Here is a 13,561-nt window from a genome sequence, read left to right as displayed (position 1 = left end):
GAAGAACTGCGTGGCCTCAATTTGTTCTTTGTTCTCCTGTCCAAATGCACTTTTAATCTAATAAAGAGACTACTGCAGGGATTACAAACAATAAAATGTGGCAATTTTTTTTCCTCCTGACATTCTATAACATTGCCCTTCACTCTAACTGCCAAGAGCCAGCATCTGCTTCTCTCATTCCCCTGCCATTTCCTGGGTATCCTGAAGGAGGCCCTGCTGTCTGATTGCTGGGAGCACTTCCCCCTCTCCTGCACCTGCGTGGTACTTCTTTCATATTACTGCCCTTGCTACATTTTACAAACCCTGACTTAGAAAGGGATGGGAGAATTAACTCTTTCCTTGCTGACTGTTCGCACACTAGCTGAGTTGGTGGGATTATGTCATAAGTAGTCTGCATCCTCCTCATCTTTATTCTCCTACCCCCATCCTATTTTCCTTTCATTCTCCAACACTTCTTCCTTCCCCGTCTCAGCTCTTCCTTTCATCTCTCTCCTTCTCAGCCCCTTCCTTTTTTTCAGGCTTATATTTTCTGCAGTCAGCACCCACAGCCATTCAAGGATGATACAATCCCACACACCTGGCCAGGTGTGACAGTGACACACTTCCAGCAGAAGGCAGTGGGTGGCAGGACATCCCACACCCATATTTTTAACTCTGAAGTCTCTGTGCAGCACTAAAGTAGTGCATCGGGAACAGCTCAAAGGTTGCAGCTCTGATTGTTTTGCATCCCCTTATCTTCACTGAGCTGGCTCTCATCATCCAGTTCTGCGGCTCCTCAACATTTACCCCTGCCCCCTAGCTCTTTACTCCTCCATAACATCCTCTGGGATACACAGCCAGCATGTAACTGCAGCCCCTTCCCTGCAGTAACTAGCACAACTGCTAAACATATGCTGGTCATATTAACCGAGACCAAATGGCCCCTGGGGCCTAAAGCAAACCCTTCCCACAACATCCACAAACTGAACTTACTGCAATAAACTGCCAATGAAAAACTTAATTTCAAAGGAGCTAGGAATGTTAACTCGCAGTTTCTCCTCAATTTGAGACCGCAGCTAGTTTCTCCTTCTGCGCAGTATGTAATATCCTGGCTTGCAAGCAGTCCCATTGCAATCAATGGGACTATATGAGAGACAAAGCACTGTTATTCACTGTGAGTAGTAGTGGCAGGATCTGGCCATAAGGCTTCTATTTAGAGCTAAAACTGATGTCCAGAATCTTTGGCCTCTAAGTAGACCGCTACGTGATGCAGCTGTAGTTAGGCCTGAATATCGGTAATTAGGTACTGAATATCGACACACCTTCCTATCAGTTAAGCTGGAAGAACCATTCATTTTTGCTGTAAGTATCTTGACTTTTAAAGAATACAGTTTAATTATTGAATCTGGGTGAAATTCAGCCCAACTGAGAAATGAATTCTTATCACCCTGATAGGCTGACTAAACTTCTTTCCCCTTAATGAGTTCTGTGACTGACTGATTTTATTTATTGTGTGTGTGTGTGTTTGTTTGTGTGTGGTGCCTGATGGTTGGTTACAAAGCAATTTTTCTTTACCTTAATTCTAACCATATAGAATCCTATTTGTTGACAACACTCCTCCCGTTAACTACTAGTATCAGTGCTAGTTGTGCATCTAACTCATTTGAAGTCAACTTCACCTCTAAATGATGTGATATTATTTGGTGGGCCACTATACAAGAATTTGGATAATTAGCTAGACTTATTTTAATCAAAGAGAGTAGCTTTTGAGCAGTAAAGGGAAGCTTTAATCACCATCCACCACCCCACTCCCCCTTTTTAAATACATATCCAGCCTCCTAAATGCAACTTTTCTATGTATGGGAAACACAGAATAAAATAGTTTAATTGAGCAAAATCACTCCTCCACACATCTGCCATGAGGATGCTATGGCTAGAATATCTGAGAAGATTAGGGCAAACCAGAGCATACATACAAAAGACCTCTCTGACCACTCAAGAGCATGCTTGTTGTCAAGACAGCCATTGTGGGCCCTCTTGCCCTTCCCAGATTTTTCTGTGACGTCGATGTGCCAAGAAGAATATTCTGCAGCTGATACCAGAAACCAGTCTCTTTTAACAGACCTGACCATGCATGTACCCAGCTTTGATTTGTTCATGGGGCCTTCTGAACTGATTTCAAGTGGGCCAGGATCAATGCACAGCCACTCTTCACACCTGGGACCAATGAGAGGATCCCATGTGTGGCTGGGTCCAAAGACAGACGTCACACATCACTGACCACTGTCCTCTGACCAGATTGCTGGTGGTCTGAGGGCTCTGCACTTTGCTGATAAGGCCGCCGCAAATTGGCTTGGCAAGTTTCACATCCGATAAGAAGACTGAACCTCAAAGCACTGTAGGACAGATTGGCAGGACATATAAATTGCTTTTTCCTGCTTATATTGGGGATGTCCTATACTGGCAGCTATGCATGAGATGAGGCCACTTTCCTTAGCTGCTTAGAGCTGGTTGCAAATTTTCAAATTTAAAAAAGTGATTATTGAAACTTACATATATTGGTTTTAGATTTTATATGGGGAAAATATTTCTAATTTTTTTTTAAAAAATCATAATATTTTCCCTTGACCAGCTCTAATCCTGCTGTTTTGGCCCCCAAAACTCTCATTTCAATCAGTAATAGAACTTTCTGTAATGCAATTTACAACTACCCAACAGCTGCTTTAAACTGGTGCAGCTTCATTGAAATCAATGGAGGTATGTCTTGTCATGCTAACTGAATAGATGGCTGATTTATCTCTTAGCACCTGATTCCACCCCCACTGAAGTCAATGGAAACTGCCATGGACCTTGGTGGGAGCTGGGTCAGACCATTAGATAGCACCATACAACACTGAAATTATTGTCATTTTTGTAATGCCCTACCCAAGAAACATAATGATGGAAATATTCTTGGCTAAAATCCAATAAGCAGAGCTGGTGATTTTAGATCACCTTAATTTCTCCAACCTGACCAACTCTATAAAAAAATATTTTAACATGATAGCTACTAATACCAAGCACCATTATTAATTTCCAAATGCCAAACACTTGACCAGGGGGAAATCTAATAAAACTGAATGATGATCTTTGATGGGAGGAGAGGGGTGAAATCTCCACTTTAAACTTTGTCCTTTCCTCTACTCATCAGCCCAGACTGAATGAATGTAAAACATTCCATGATTCACACTCAACAGAAAGAGGAGAATGACTTATGCCAATGAGTCACCCGAGGCAAATGTCACTATCCGATAAATAAAGCAATTTATTTTGGGGAGGCAAACTGCCTTTTAACTGGTAGGATGTGCACTACAGCTGCATATTTCCAATTGTGTGGCTCCTTGGAGGGAAGGTATTCTAAGAACACCAGTTACTGGTACATAACCTAGTTCTCTTGTGCTTCAGATCACATGCTCTTTTTACCAGTACCTCTGTCACAGTAAAGCAGGAAAATCACAGAATGTGCACATACTTATAAAGCTGTTCTCCTGTGATTCTGACCCAAGGATTCCAACCTAAGTCCTTGGATTGCTCAGTTATGGATTTACGATGCCCTCAATCAGTCCTACAGATAAACACAAAAGATAGGGATTGCTGTTAATAAGAGGTCCTGAATTAGAAACCTTGTGATATGCTGCTCGCCCAGGAAGTACATCGCAACCTTGTCAGCCCTGTTAATAAACTTCAGCCACGGTGCTGACCTGCTGACAGGCTCGACAAGCTGCAGATGTCTTGCAGCGTTTGAATGAGGATTGGATGGAATGGAATTCGTCTACAGAGCAGGCAATCTCCTTCAGGGCAAGTGAAACGATTAATGATTATTATTGCCTTTGCACCTCCAGACCCCAGTCATAGAGCAGGGCCCCATTGCGCTAAGTGGACATGCATAAACGGAGAACAAAACGATGTTTCCCTGCCCCGAAGAGTTTACAATCTAAGCATAAGGCAAGAGACACCAGGTGGATGCAGACAGACAGGGGAGCACAAGGAAATGAGACCGTATTGCTCAGCATGATAGTCTGTGGTCTCCGCACACACAAGCAGCCTAATCACAGTCAAGGTTTTTGTTGGCATCGTGGTAGAGGAGAGTTTTAAGGGAGGGTTTGAAAGAGGACAATGAGGTGGCTTTGCAGATGTTTATGGGCTGTTCCTCCCATGTAGGAGGAAGCAGGAGGGTGCTTGCCTGAAATTATCGTATAAGGTGCCAAGATTATTTTATATTGAAAAATTAATTTAGCCTTAAAATGTACATGTAAAACTATGTACAAATAATAACACTTATTTATTAAAGTACAACCTGCGGTGCTTGCACAAAAGGTATGAACTATCTTAGCTAAAAGGCACTGATTTCATTCTAGCCTTCATGCAGAAGGGCCTATTATGGGAAATTGAGGAAAAAACCTATAATTTGGAAGGATTAGCTGAGCAGAGCTGGCGTTTGGATTTCCCAATTAGTCAATGGTGAGGGCTTTGTCCCTCTTCTGCAGAGTGGCAGCATTTACAACTAAGGGTATATCTATACTGCAACTAAAAACCCACGGCTGTGCCAGCTGACTCAGCCTGGTAGAGCTCAGGCTGCAGGGATGTCTAACTGCACTGTAGATTTCTGGGCTATGGTTGCAGCCTGACCTCTGAGACCCACTCACCCAACAGGATGAGCCCATGGTCCAGCCCTCGTCTGGAAGTCTCCACTGCAATTAAACAGCCCCTTAGCCCAAGCCCTGTGAGCCTGTGCCAGCTAGCATGGGCCAGCTGTGGGTGTCTGATTGAAGTGTAGACATACTCTGACACTTGTTAACATATTAGCTTGGTTTGGACAGCTAGGCTCCAGAACTTCTGGGAGTTTGAGGAACATTTTAGGAATTCCCCAGGTCCATGTCCACTCTGTATGTTTTGTTACTGAAGAGGAACTCCATTAGTCGGGCATTCTTTGTGAAAGCTTGGGAAGGGGATTGATCACAGCCCTTAACAGAATCCCAGTGCCAGAGAATATTGTATCATGTTAAAAATGCCTCTGCTCAATCCTCTGATGTCTGTTTGGAGTCATAATAAAGTAAAAAGGGACCCTGATGCATATGCCATGGGATTATCCAACAGTAGGCAGCAGTGGAGAGAGGTGGACATAAGAGTTACTATGGTGTTTGACTTCTGCAGTCAAACCTCTGCTGAAAATTATATTTTAGGAAACTTACCTGTAAAATTAATTTTAACTCCACCCAAAGACTATAGTTCTCAGGGGCTGCAGTGTTCACTAAAGTGCATGATTTTACAAAGATGGAAGAGTAAGCTTATATCTAGAATAGAGCAGTGGTATTCATAGTTAGCAGCCAACTATGTAGAGTGTACAAATGTAGAGATCAGTTGTATGAATTTGAAGATATTTGTACTCTATTTCTATATACACGTGGATAGATCTAATACTATGCCACTCCTTTTCCCTCTGCCCTGGTCCCCTCCTTCTGTTTTCTCCCTATTCATGTACATCTTCTATTTTACTACTGCAACACCCACCCTAACGTGTTATGTCTATGCAGCGTTATCTTGTATTTGTCTAACTGTGATGAGATCCCACAATGCACACAGTATTTGGAAACATAGGCGAGATATGTCTTTTTCCTCTTTACTTGTTATTGCCTGTTTCTTTACAAAAATCAATAAAATAATCACCAAAAAATGCACAACCTAAGGCGTTGGATTCTGGCCTCATTTATACCAGCTTTTCACCATTAAACTCCATGGACTTACTGAAATTATTCCTACTTTACACTTATGTAAGAAAAAGGATCAAGCTCATTGTTTTTTAATTTTTTGCTTACATTCCCATAGAACAGTAAACACTGTGTGTGTGTGGGGGGGGAGACGTTGCTAATGATGTGGAATGAGAGTAGCTATTATTTGATTATGACATCACCTTGGTATCTGAATTTTACAGACCAATGTAAATCTAAAAATGTTTTCAATAGAAATATTACATTATAAACCAACATGCCACAGTGTGATGCAAAGAAATCTGATTTTTGCAGTTCCACTGACAACTCATTTGTGCTCCGCTCCCATGTTTTTGTATCACTGAGAATTATATCCTCATGCTACATAGTTGCTGTCAAGGCTGATTCCCCACTCTGGCACTTTGAATGCAGAAGGTGGAGGCCTGCAAGGATTCTAAAACTTAATACTGGCCACTCCAGGCTTGTATTAAACTCCCAAGATTACAGCTTCTCTCTGACCTTGGATGGATGGATGCTGCCACCACCCAAGTTCAAAAAAACCCTTGGGACCCAAGAAGGTGCACTTGGAAATTCCTCCCTGTGAAGTACCCTTACGCCCTATCACCCCACCTCCAGGGAAGAGCTGAGAAAGAAAACAAAGGAAATCAGCTGTTGCTACCAGCTTATTGAACAACATGTGCACAAACCTCTTAGGACACACAAACCAAATCCTGTTCTTAAAAAAGATAAATTTTATTACAAACATAAAGAAAGAATATACATCTGGAACTTAGGCTATTGCTAGATTTAAAAAGAGCAAATATAATAATTAAGCATCAGGAATGGTTTCCTTGAGGCCCAGCTTAATGGTTACAAGCAAAACAAAAGCATTTGGGGTTTAGCACAGAGGAGTCCACAAGTCACGACGAAATAAAAGAAATAAACCTAATCACATCTTCCTAGACATTCTCTGATCTACTTACATATCTGGGGTTTTAAATAAGTAGTTTCTAGGTATGATCTGATGTTTTTTCATACCTGGCTTAAAGCTTCTTACAGCATAGTCCCAGCCCTGTCCCTGCTCTCCGGGAGAACAACCACAGACAGACAAAAGGAAAGATTTTAAAAAGTTCTAGCCCTCCCATTGGCTCTTTTGGTCAGGTGCCCACTCCCTTCCTTTTACCTATGGGCTTTTTTAACTCTTAACAGGTAAAGCAAGTAGAGGACAGCTACTCACAGGGATTTTGTAGCTAACTGGCTGGCTGGGTGTCCATAAAAGGGAGCTACCCCTCCCTCTTCATTTATTACATGCTCCCCAAATCACAGATGGTGCTGGCCAGCCTGAATCAGTTCGGGTCCACATTGGCTGGGATTTCTTCCTGGAGGTTTAAGAAACAGAGTTAATAAGATACAATCACCTCTAATTTTACTACTAATTACATGAAGAACTAAACAGTATTTTTCACATTTCAAGGACTACAATGACTTAGAATACAGGGACATTTTTACCCGCTGATTCTGGGAAACCTTCCCAGGAGAGTGCATTAGCCACTTTATTGGAGGCTTCTGAAATGTGTTGTATTTCAAAATCAAAATTTTGAAGAGAGAAGTTTTTTGTTGGCTTCACACAATCAAAGACTACTTCAGTGCAGCATGGTCAGTCTGCAGGTGGAAATGCCGTCCCCAAATGGACAGGCATAGCTTCTTCAGAGCATACACAATGGCGTAATATTCTTTTTCTGAGATTGACCAGTTGCTTTCCCTCTCAGAAAGTTTTTTGCTGAGAAACATGACAGGATGCAATTGTTGATCTGGTCCTTCCTGTATTAAAACCGCCCCCTTCACCACGCTTGGACGCATCTGTGGTTACGACGAAAGGTTGGTCACAGTCCAGGACTCTTAGTAAAGGGTCAGACGTAAGGGCTGTCTTAAGCTGGTTAAAGGCTTTTTGACACATTTCAGTCCACTGAACTGAACTTGGCTGTTTTTTCCTGGTTAGGTCTGTCAGTGGGGTGGCAATTTAGCTGTAGTGTGGTACAAATCGTCCACATTTGTAATACCTGGCCAAGCCCAGGAAAGATTGGACCTGTTTCTTTGACTTAGGGACAAGCCAATTTTGGATAGCATTTACTTTAGCCTGTTGGGGGTTGATAGTTCCTGGACCCACCTGCTAACCAAGATACGTTACCCTGTTTAGGCCTATTTGACACTTTTTGGCCTTAACAGTTAATCCTGCCTCCCTTATGCGCTGGAAGACAGCTTGGAGGTGTTCCAGGTGTTCTACCCATGAATCTGAGACCGTAGCTATCTTGTCAAGATAGGCAACTGCAAATTCCCCAGATCCAGCCAGAAGGTTCTCTACCAGTCTCTGGAAGGTGACAGGTGCATTTCGAAGTTCGAAAGGGAGCACATTAAATTCATACAGCCCGCCATAGGTTATGAAGGCTGACCTTTCCTTAGCTGGATCATCTAGTGGCACTTGCCAGTATCCCTTAGTTAAGTCTAAAGTGGAGATGAACTGGGTACATCCCAGTTTCTCCAATAGCTCATCTGTGCATGGCATTGGATAGTTTTCTGGGTGAGTTACAGCATTTAGCTTATGGTAGTCCATGCAAAAGTGGATTTCCCCATCGGGTTTGGGAACCAGAACCACTGGAGAGGCCCATGCACTCTCAGAGGGGCGAATTACACCCATCTGTAACATGTCTTTGATCTCCCTTTCTATTGTGGTTTTGGCTTGAGGAGCCATCTGGTAGAGTTGGACTCTACGTGGGCGAGCATCACCTGTGTCAATGGAGTGGTATGCCTGTTCTGTCCGTCCTGGGGTGGCTGAAAACATAGGCGTGAAGCTGGTGCACAGCTTCTGGATTTGGTATTGCTGCTTATGTCCCAGGGTGATGGAAAGGCTCACCTCTTCTATGCTATCGTTGCTTTTTCCTTCATAGTAGACTCCTTCAGGCCACTCAGCATTGTCTCTCTCCTGGGCTGTAAACTGGAGAACCTTGATTTCTCAGGAATAAAAGGGCTTTAGAGAATTAACATGGTATACTTTAGGTTTTAGGGTAGGGTCTGGGAACGCTATCAGGTAATTAACAGCTTCCATACACTCTCGGACCATAAATGGCCCCTCTCACGATGCTTCCACCTTATTGGCCTAGATGGCTTTCAGGACCATGACTCGTTCACCGACTTTGAAGGAATGCTCTCTGTCATGTTTATCATACCAGGACTTTTGCTCTTGTTAAGCATCATGTAGGTTTTCTCAAGCAAGGGCTAGAGAGGGTGTTTTGCAGGTTGATTACAAAGTCCAAAATGTTAGTTCCAGGAGAAGATGTAACCCCCTCCCATTGCTGCTTCACCAACAGTAATGGCCATAAATGAGTTCAAAGGGTGAAAACACCAAAATGGGATGTGGTATAGCCCTGTAGCCAAAGAGCAACAGCTGCAACACTAGGTCCCAATCACTGGTGTGCTCATTCACGAATTTACGTATCATGGCCCCAAAGTCCCATTAAACTCCACTAGGCCATTCATTTGATGGTGGTAAGGGGTGGCAACCAAGTGGTTTAGCTACTATTATCATTATCTTTAATTCAAAGTCTTCTCTTGTTTAAATATAAACAGCTTCACTATATGAGTAATCTACTGTTACACAGGAGTTTTATAGCAAGCATCTTTAAAATACATTTGTTTTGTCTGGCATTATGGGCTTGGTCCAATGACTACTGAAGTCAATGTGAACCTTATGTTGCCTAATTAAAGGGATGCATAAGGTGGCCAAAAATCTAAGCTCTGGAGAAACATTTGTTTTACAAACTGTAACATTGTTAACATTTTAATATTCATGTTCTAAATGAAAAGGTTATTGTTAAGTTTAAATGTTCCCCTTCAGGGTTGGACAACTCCAAGATCATGAGAACTGTAACGTGAACGTGATCAGAAAGAAAAATGAAGCTGACATTTCTTTAAAATGGTGAAATGCGTGAACAGTGATAAGCAAATTAGATTGTTAAAGGGTCTGATTCTTAGCTGAGACTAATTTGGTTCAGTGGGATTCTGCTGACACACAAGCTGAGAATCTACCTCTTAAAATTTTCTTAGCAGTAATAAGGTCTTAGGTTGGTAACACAAGAAAGTGAATTTAAAAAAAAATATATTAACCTGACAGTGGCCCTTTAACCCTATGATTCATAATCACAAGTGAGTGTCAGCTTCCCTTCCCATGCACGTCTTGAGGACACATTCTTTGCTTCACAAAATTTTGGCAAATGCTTTTGGCCTTGTTATTACAAACTCTGTCTAATGGTTGTGGGCACTGGAGATGATTCTGTTTGTTATGAATGAATACTGCTTTGTTTGTTTCTATTCAGGAAGTATGGTGCACTTTCTCTACCTATGAGTAAGAAGGCTCCATTCCTGCATCAGGATCTGCATTTCAGTGGGACCCTCGGATCTGTTATAGTGATCCAGACACAGGATAGGTTTCAGAGTAGCAGCCGTGTTAGTCTGTATTCGCAAAAAGAAAAGCAGTACTTGTGGCACCTTAGAGACTAACAAATTTATTAGAGCATAAGCTTTCGTGAGCTACAGCTCACTTCATCGGATGCATTTGGTGGAAAAAACAGAGGAGAGATTTATATACACACACAGAGAACATGAAACAATGGGTTTATCATACACACTGTAAGGAGAGTGATGAACTTATGCATGTGAAAAGCAGCAATAGTCCGGTTACTCCTTCTCTGCCCCCTACTGGCCATACCCTCACAAAAAGCACACAGTATTGTGTTTCAGTGATACGGTTTTGTCAGGTTTTTATCTGACTCAAATCACTGCTGCAGTGCTAATGCAAGCTTTTGTTCCAGCCTATTGTATATTGATTATTGTAATTATGCCCTTTTGGACTTTCCCAAATTACATTACACACAATTATTGCTGGTTTAAAATGCCATTACACTGTGTGTGTCCTGGTATCAGGAAAATAAAGAAGACTCATTCTGGAGAGCGGCCTGTACTTCCAGGAAGGTCTTTTATGGATTAGAAAACCTGGCAGCCAGGGCCGGTGCAAGGATATATTACGCCCTAGGCAAAACTTCCACCTTGCGCCCCCTCCCTTTCCTCCAAGCATCGCTTATTAAAAACTTTCAAAAATGAATACTGCATAATGATTAAGCGATCAAGATGACTTTTCCTTAAAATTAAGCAATGTTGATTGTAATTGGAAATACACTCTTTTTAGTCACGTATACTTCCTTCCTTCATTCTTTCATATCAAAATCTACTACATTTTATTCTACCTTTAGAATATCCAATTATTGTCATTAATAACATTTATAAAATTAGAATGGCAGATACTCCGTCATACAACAGCAACTGACAATATCAATATGACAAATTTCAACAACCTACACACGCATATTCACACATGATATACACTCAAATACTGAACATACACACACACAATTGACACAAAGTATCAGCGAAATGATGCAGCAGCAATTGCCAGAGTCTTAGATCTGAAACAACTCAACAAAAATAGTTAGCCTCAATCGACAACCTCCAAAAACTAGTGAACGTAGCATGATAAACAGCCTGTCAGAACGGGTGAGGGCTGCGCGCAATGAGAAAAATGACATCAATGCCACTTTTTACGAGAGAACGACAAGTTAAAATGCAAGTTCAACGTCGTTTCTCTTTTCTTTCTTTATTCATTCGTTTTCCAGCAATAGTGTAAAAAAAATTTGGGGGGCACTACTTTTTGGCTCCCCCAAATCTTGACACCTAGGTGGCTGCCTAGTTCGCTTAGTGGTTACACCAGCCCTTCTTATTAAACAGTACTACAGTAATGAACCAACTGTAGTCTTACTGTGGGGTCTGGAGTTATTAATGTAAGTTACTGGAAGAGTTGAAAAAAATCATTTGTTGTATATTGTCAGAAAATGACACAGAACTTTGAAAAAGTGCAAGCAAGTAGTGGTTCCCATAATGGAGTCCACCAGGACCATGAAGCTGCATGGCAGTGGTCTTGGGAGGCCAGCTGCCTAAGAAAGCCATTTGAGAGCGAGCATATCAGCCATTTTCACCTCCCTTGATAGGCCGTGTAGGATACACGGGGGATACACAACTCCTGAGATGCCAAGGGCTGTAATGATGACGTGTAAGGAATCTGGTGACTATGTTCTTTTTGAAAAAAAAAAATAAACACCCTTTTTCTCTTAGTTCTTGTTTCTTCCTTCACAGAGGAGGAATAGAAACTGGTGCTTGGTTCTTCTGGCCTCTGGGCTGCATTCTGGGGCCCCTAATTTAAAAAATTGCTTTGCCTGGTTTCTCTAGCTGTCAGTTTTCATAAGTGTGTCCTGTACGCAGCTGCCTGGGCTGCCAGTGGAAGCCACACTGAGCCCCTGTGGTGATGGGTGCTGACAGGAGCCCAGGGGTGAACCTACTGCTGTGATAGCTGGTGAGGATGAAGTGCAGAGGGTTTGTGGACTTTGTGGGGGTGTGAGAATGGGGTACATGTGCAGTGGCTCTCGGAGCACGGGGGCCGAGGGCATACACCCAGTCCATCAGATCTGTCCATTTGGCCATTGCTTCCTTGCCCAGAGAGCCCAGGCCTTGGCTGTAGTGGGGCTGTGAGAAGGAGAGGTAGGGTTGGGGAGGCAATATCCTCACGCCCTGAGGTGGGGTGGGGAGGGGTAGAGAATCCCTCACCTCACACCCTGGGACAGGGCAAGCTGGGCTGGAGCTGGGATCCCCCTCACATCCTGGGGTGGGGCAAGCAGGGGCTGGGCAGAGACTCCCATTACCCTGGGGGTAATGGGGGTGGGACAGAGAACCCACCTCACGCCCTGGGATGGGGCTGGGACTCCCCCCCCCCTTGGGACAGGTCAAGGTGGGGCAGGCCAGAGAACCCCCTTTGTGCCCTGGGGCGGGCCCAACAGCACAGCAATCCCGCCCCCACATGGCTGGCTTCTCTCCCTCCCTCCTTCCCCCTTCTTGTGTTCACCCTTGCCCTGCCCTCATGAATATTCATGGCCTGCGCCCCCTCCATCCATTGCATGGCGCTGCGTTGGCCGTTCCACCCTTCGTGCCTCTAACCAGTGGGCATGGCATATGGTGGGGCGGCTATGGGTTCACCACAGCGCGGCTGGTCTGAGCGGGACACTGCCTGCCTGGCACACAGCATGAGTGGGACCAGCCCAGCCCCACCGGAGTCCCTTCCCCTCAGCGCCCGTCAGCCCTGGGGCCCCTTAACCGTTATCCCGTCCTGTCCCACTCAATCCTCGTTACCCTGTCTCCCTTCCAGCAATAGCGTAAAGAATATTCTAATCCAATTCTTCGTTTGTTGAGTGGATTTATACACTGAACTCTTGGACCCCGTTTTGAAAATGGAGGGTGAAATCCTGGCCCTACTGAAGTCAGTGGGAGTTTTGCCATTGATTTCAATGGGGCCAGGATTTCACCCAGCGTGGGAGACAAGAGGAATGTTCCTCAGCGGGAACTAAATGTGTGCTTACCTTGTAGATACGGGAGAGTTGTCCTAGATATTTTTTTTCCAGGTTAATTGGCTGTAATTTGTTTGATCAAATGCTTGTTTAACCCAGTTTGCCTGGAACTCAAGTACAGTTTTGAGGACCCAATTCTGCAGTTCTTACTCAGCCTGGGGGAAACTCCCCCTCTGCAAAGGGCCAGTGCATGGCTTAAAGCCTTGAGTTCAGTGAATGTAAGCAAGTGCCTATGTCTTGTGTTGGCCTTCTGCAGAGGGGTGAATTTCACCCTCTTTACTCAGGTAAAACTCCCATAGACTTCAATGGTATTTTGGGCTGTACTTTCTCCAG

This window comes from Dermochelys coriacea, chromosome 2, assembly GCF_009764565.3.
Source record: "Dermochelys coriacea isolate rDerCor1 chromosome 2, rDerCor1.pri.v4, whole genome shotgun sequence".
NCBI lineage: Eukaryota > Metazoa > Chordata > Testudines > Dermochelyidae > Dermochelys > Dermochelys coriacea.
This window is presented reverse-complemented; position numbering follows the sequence as displayed.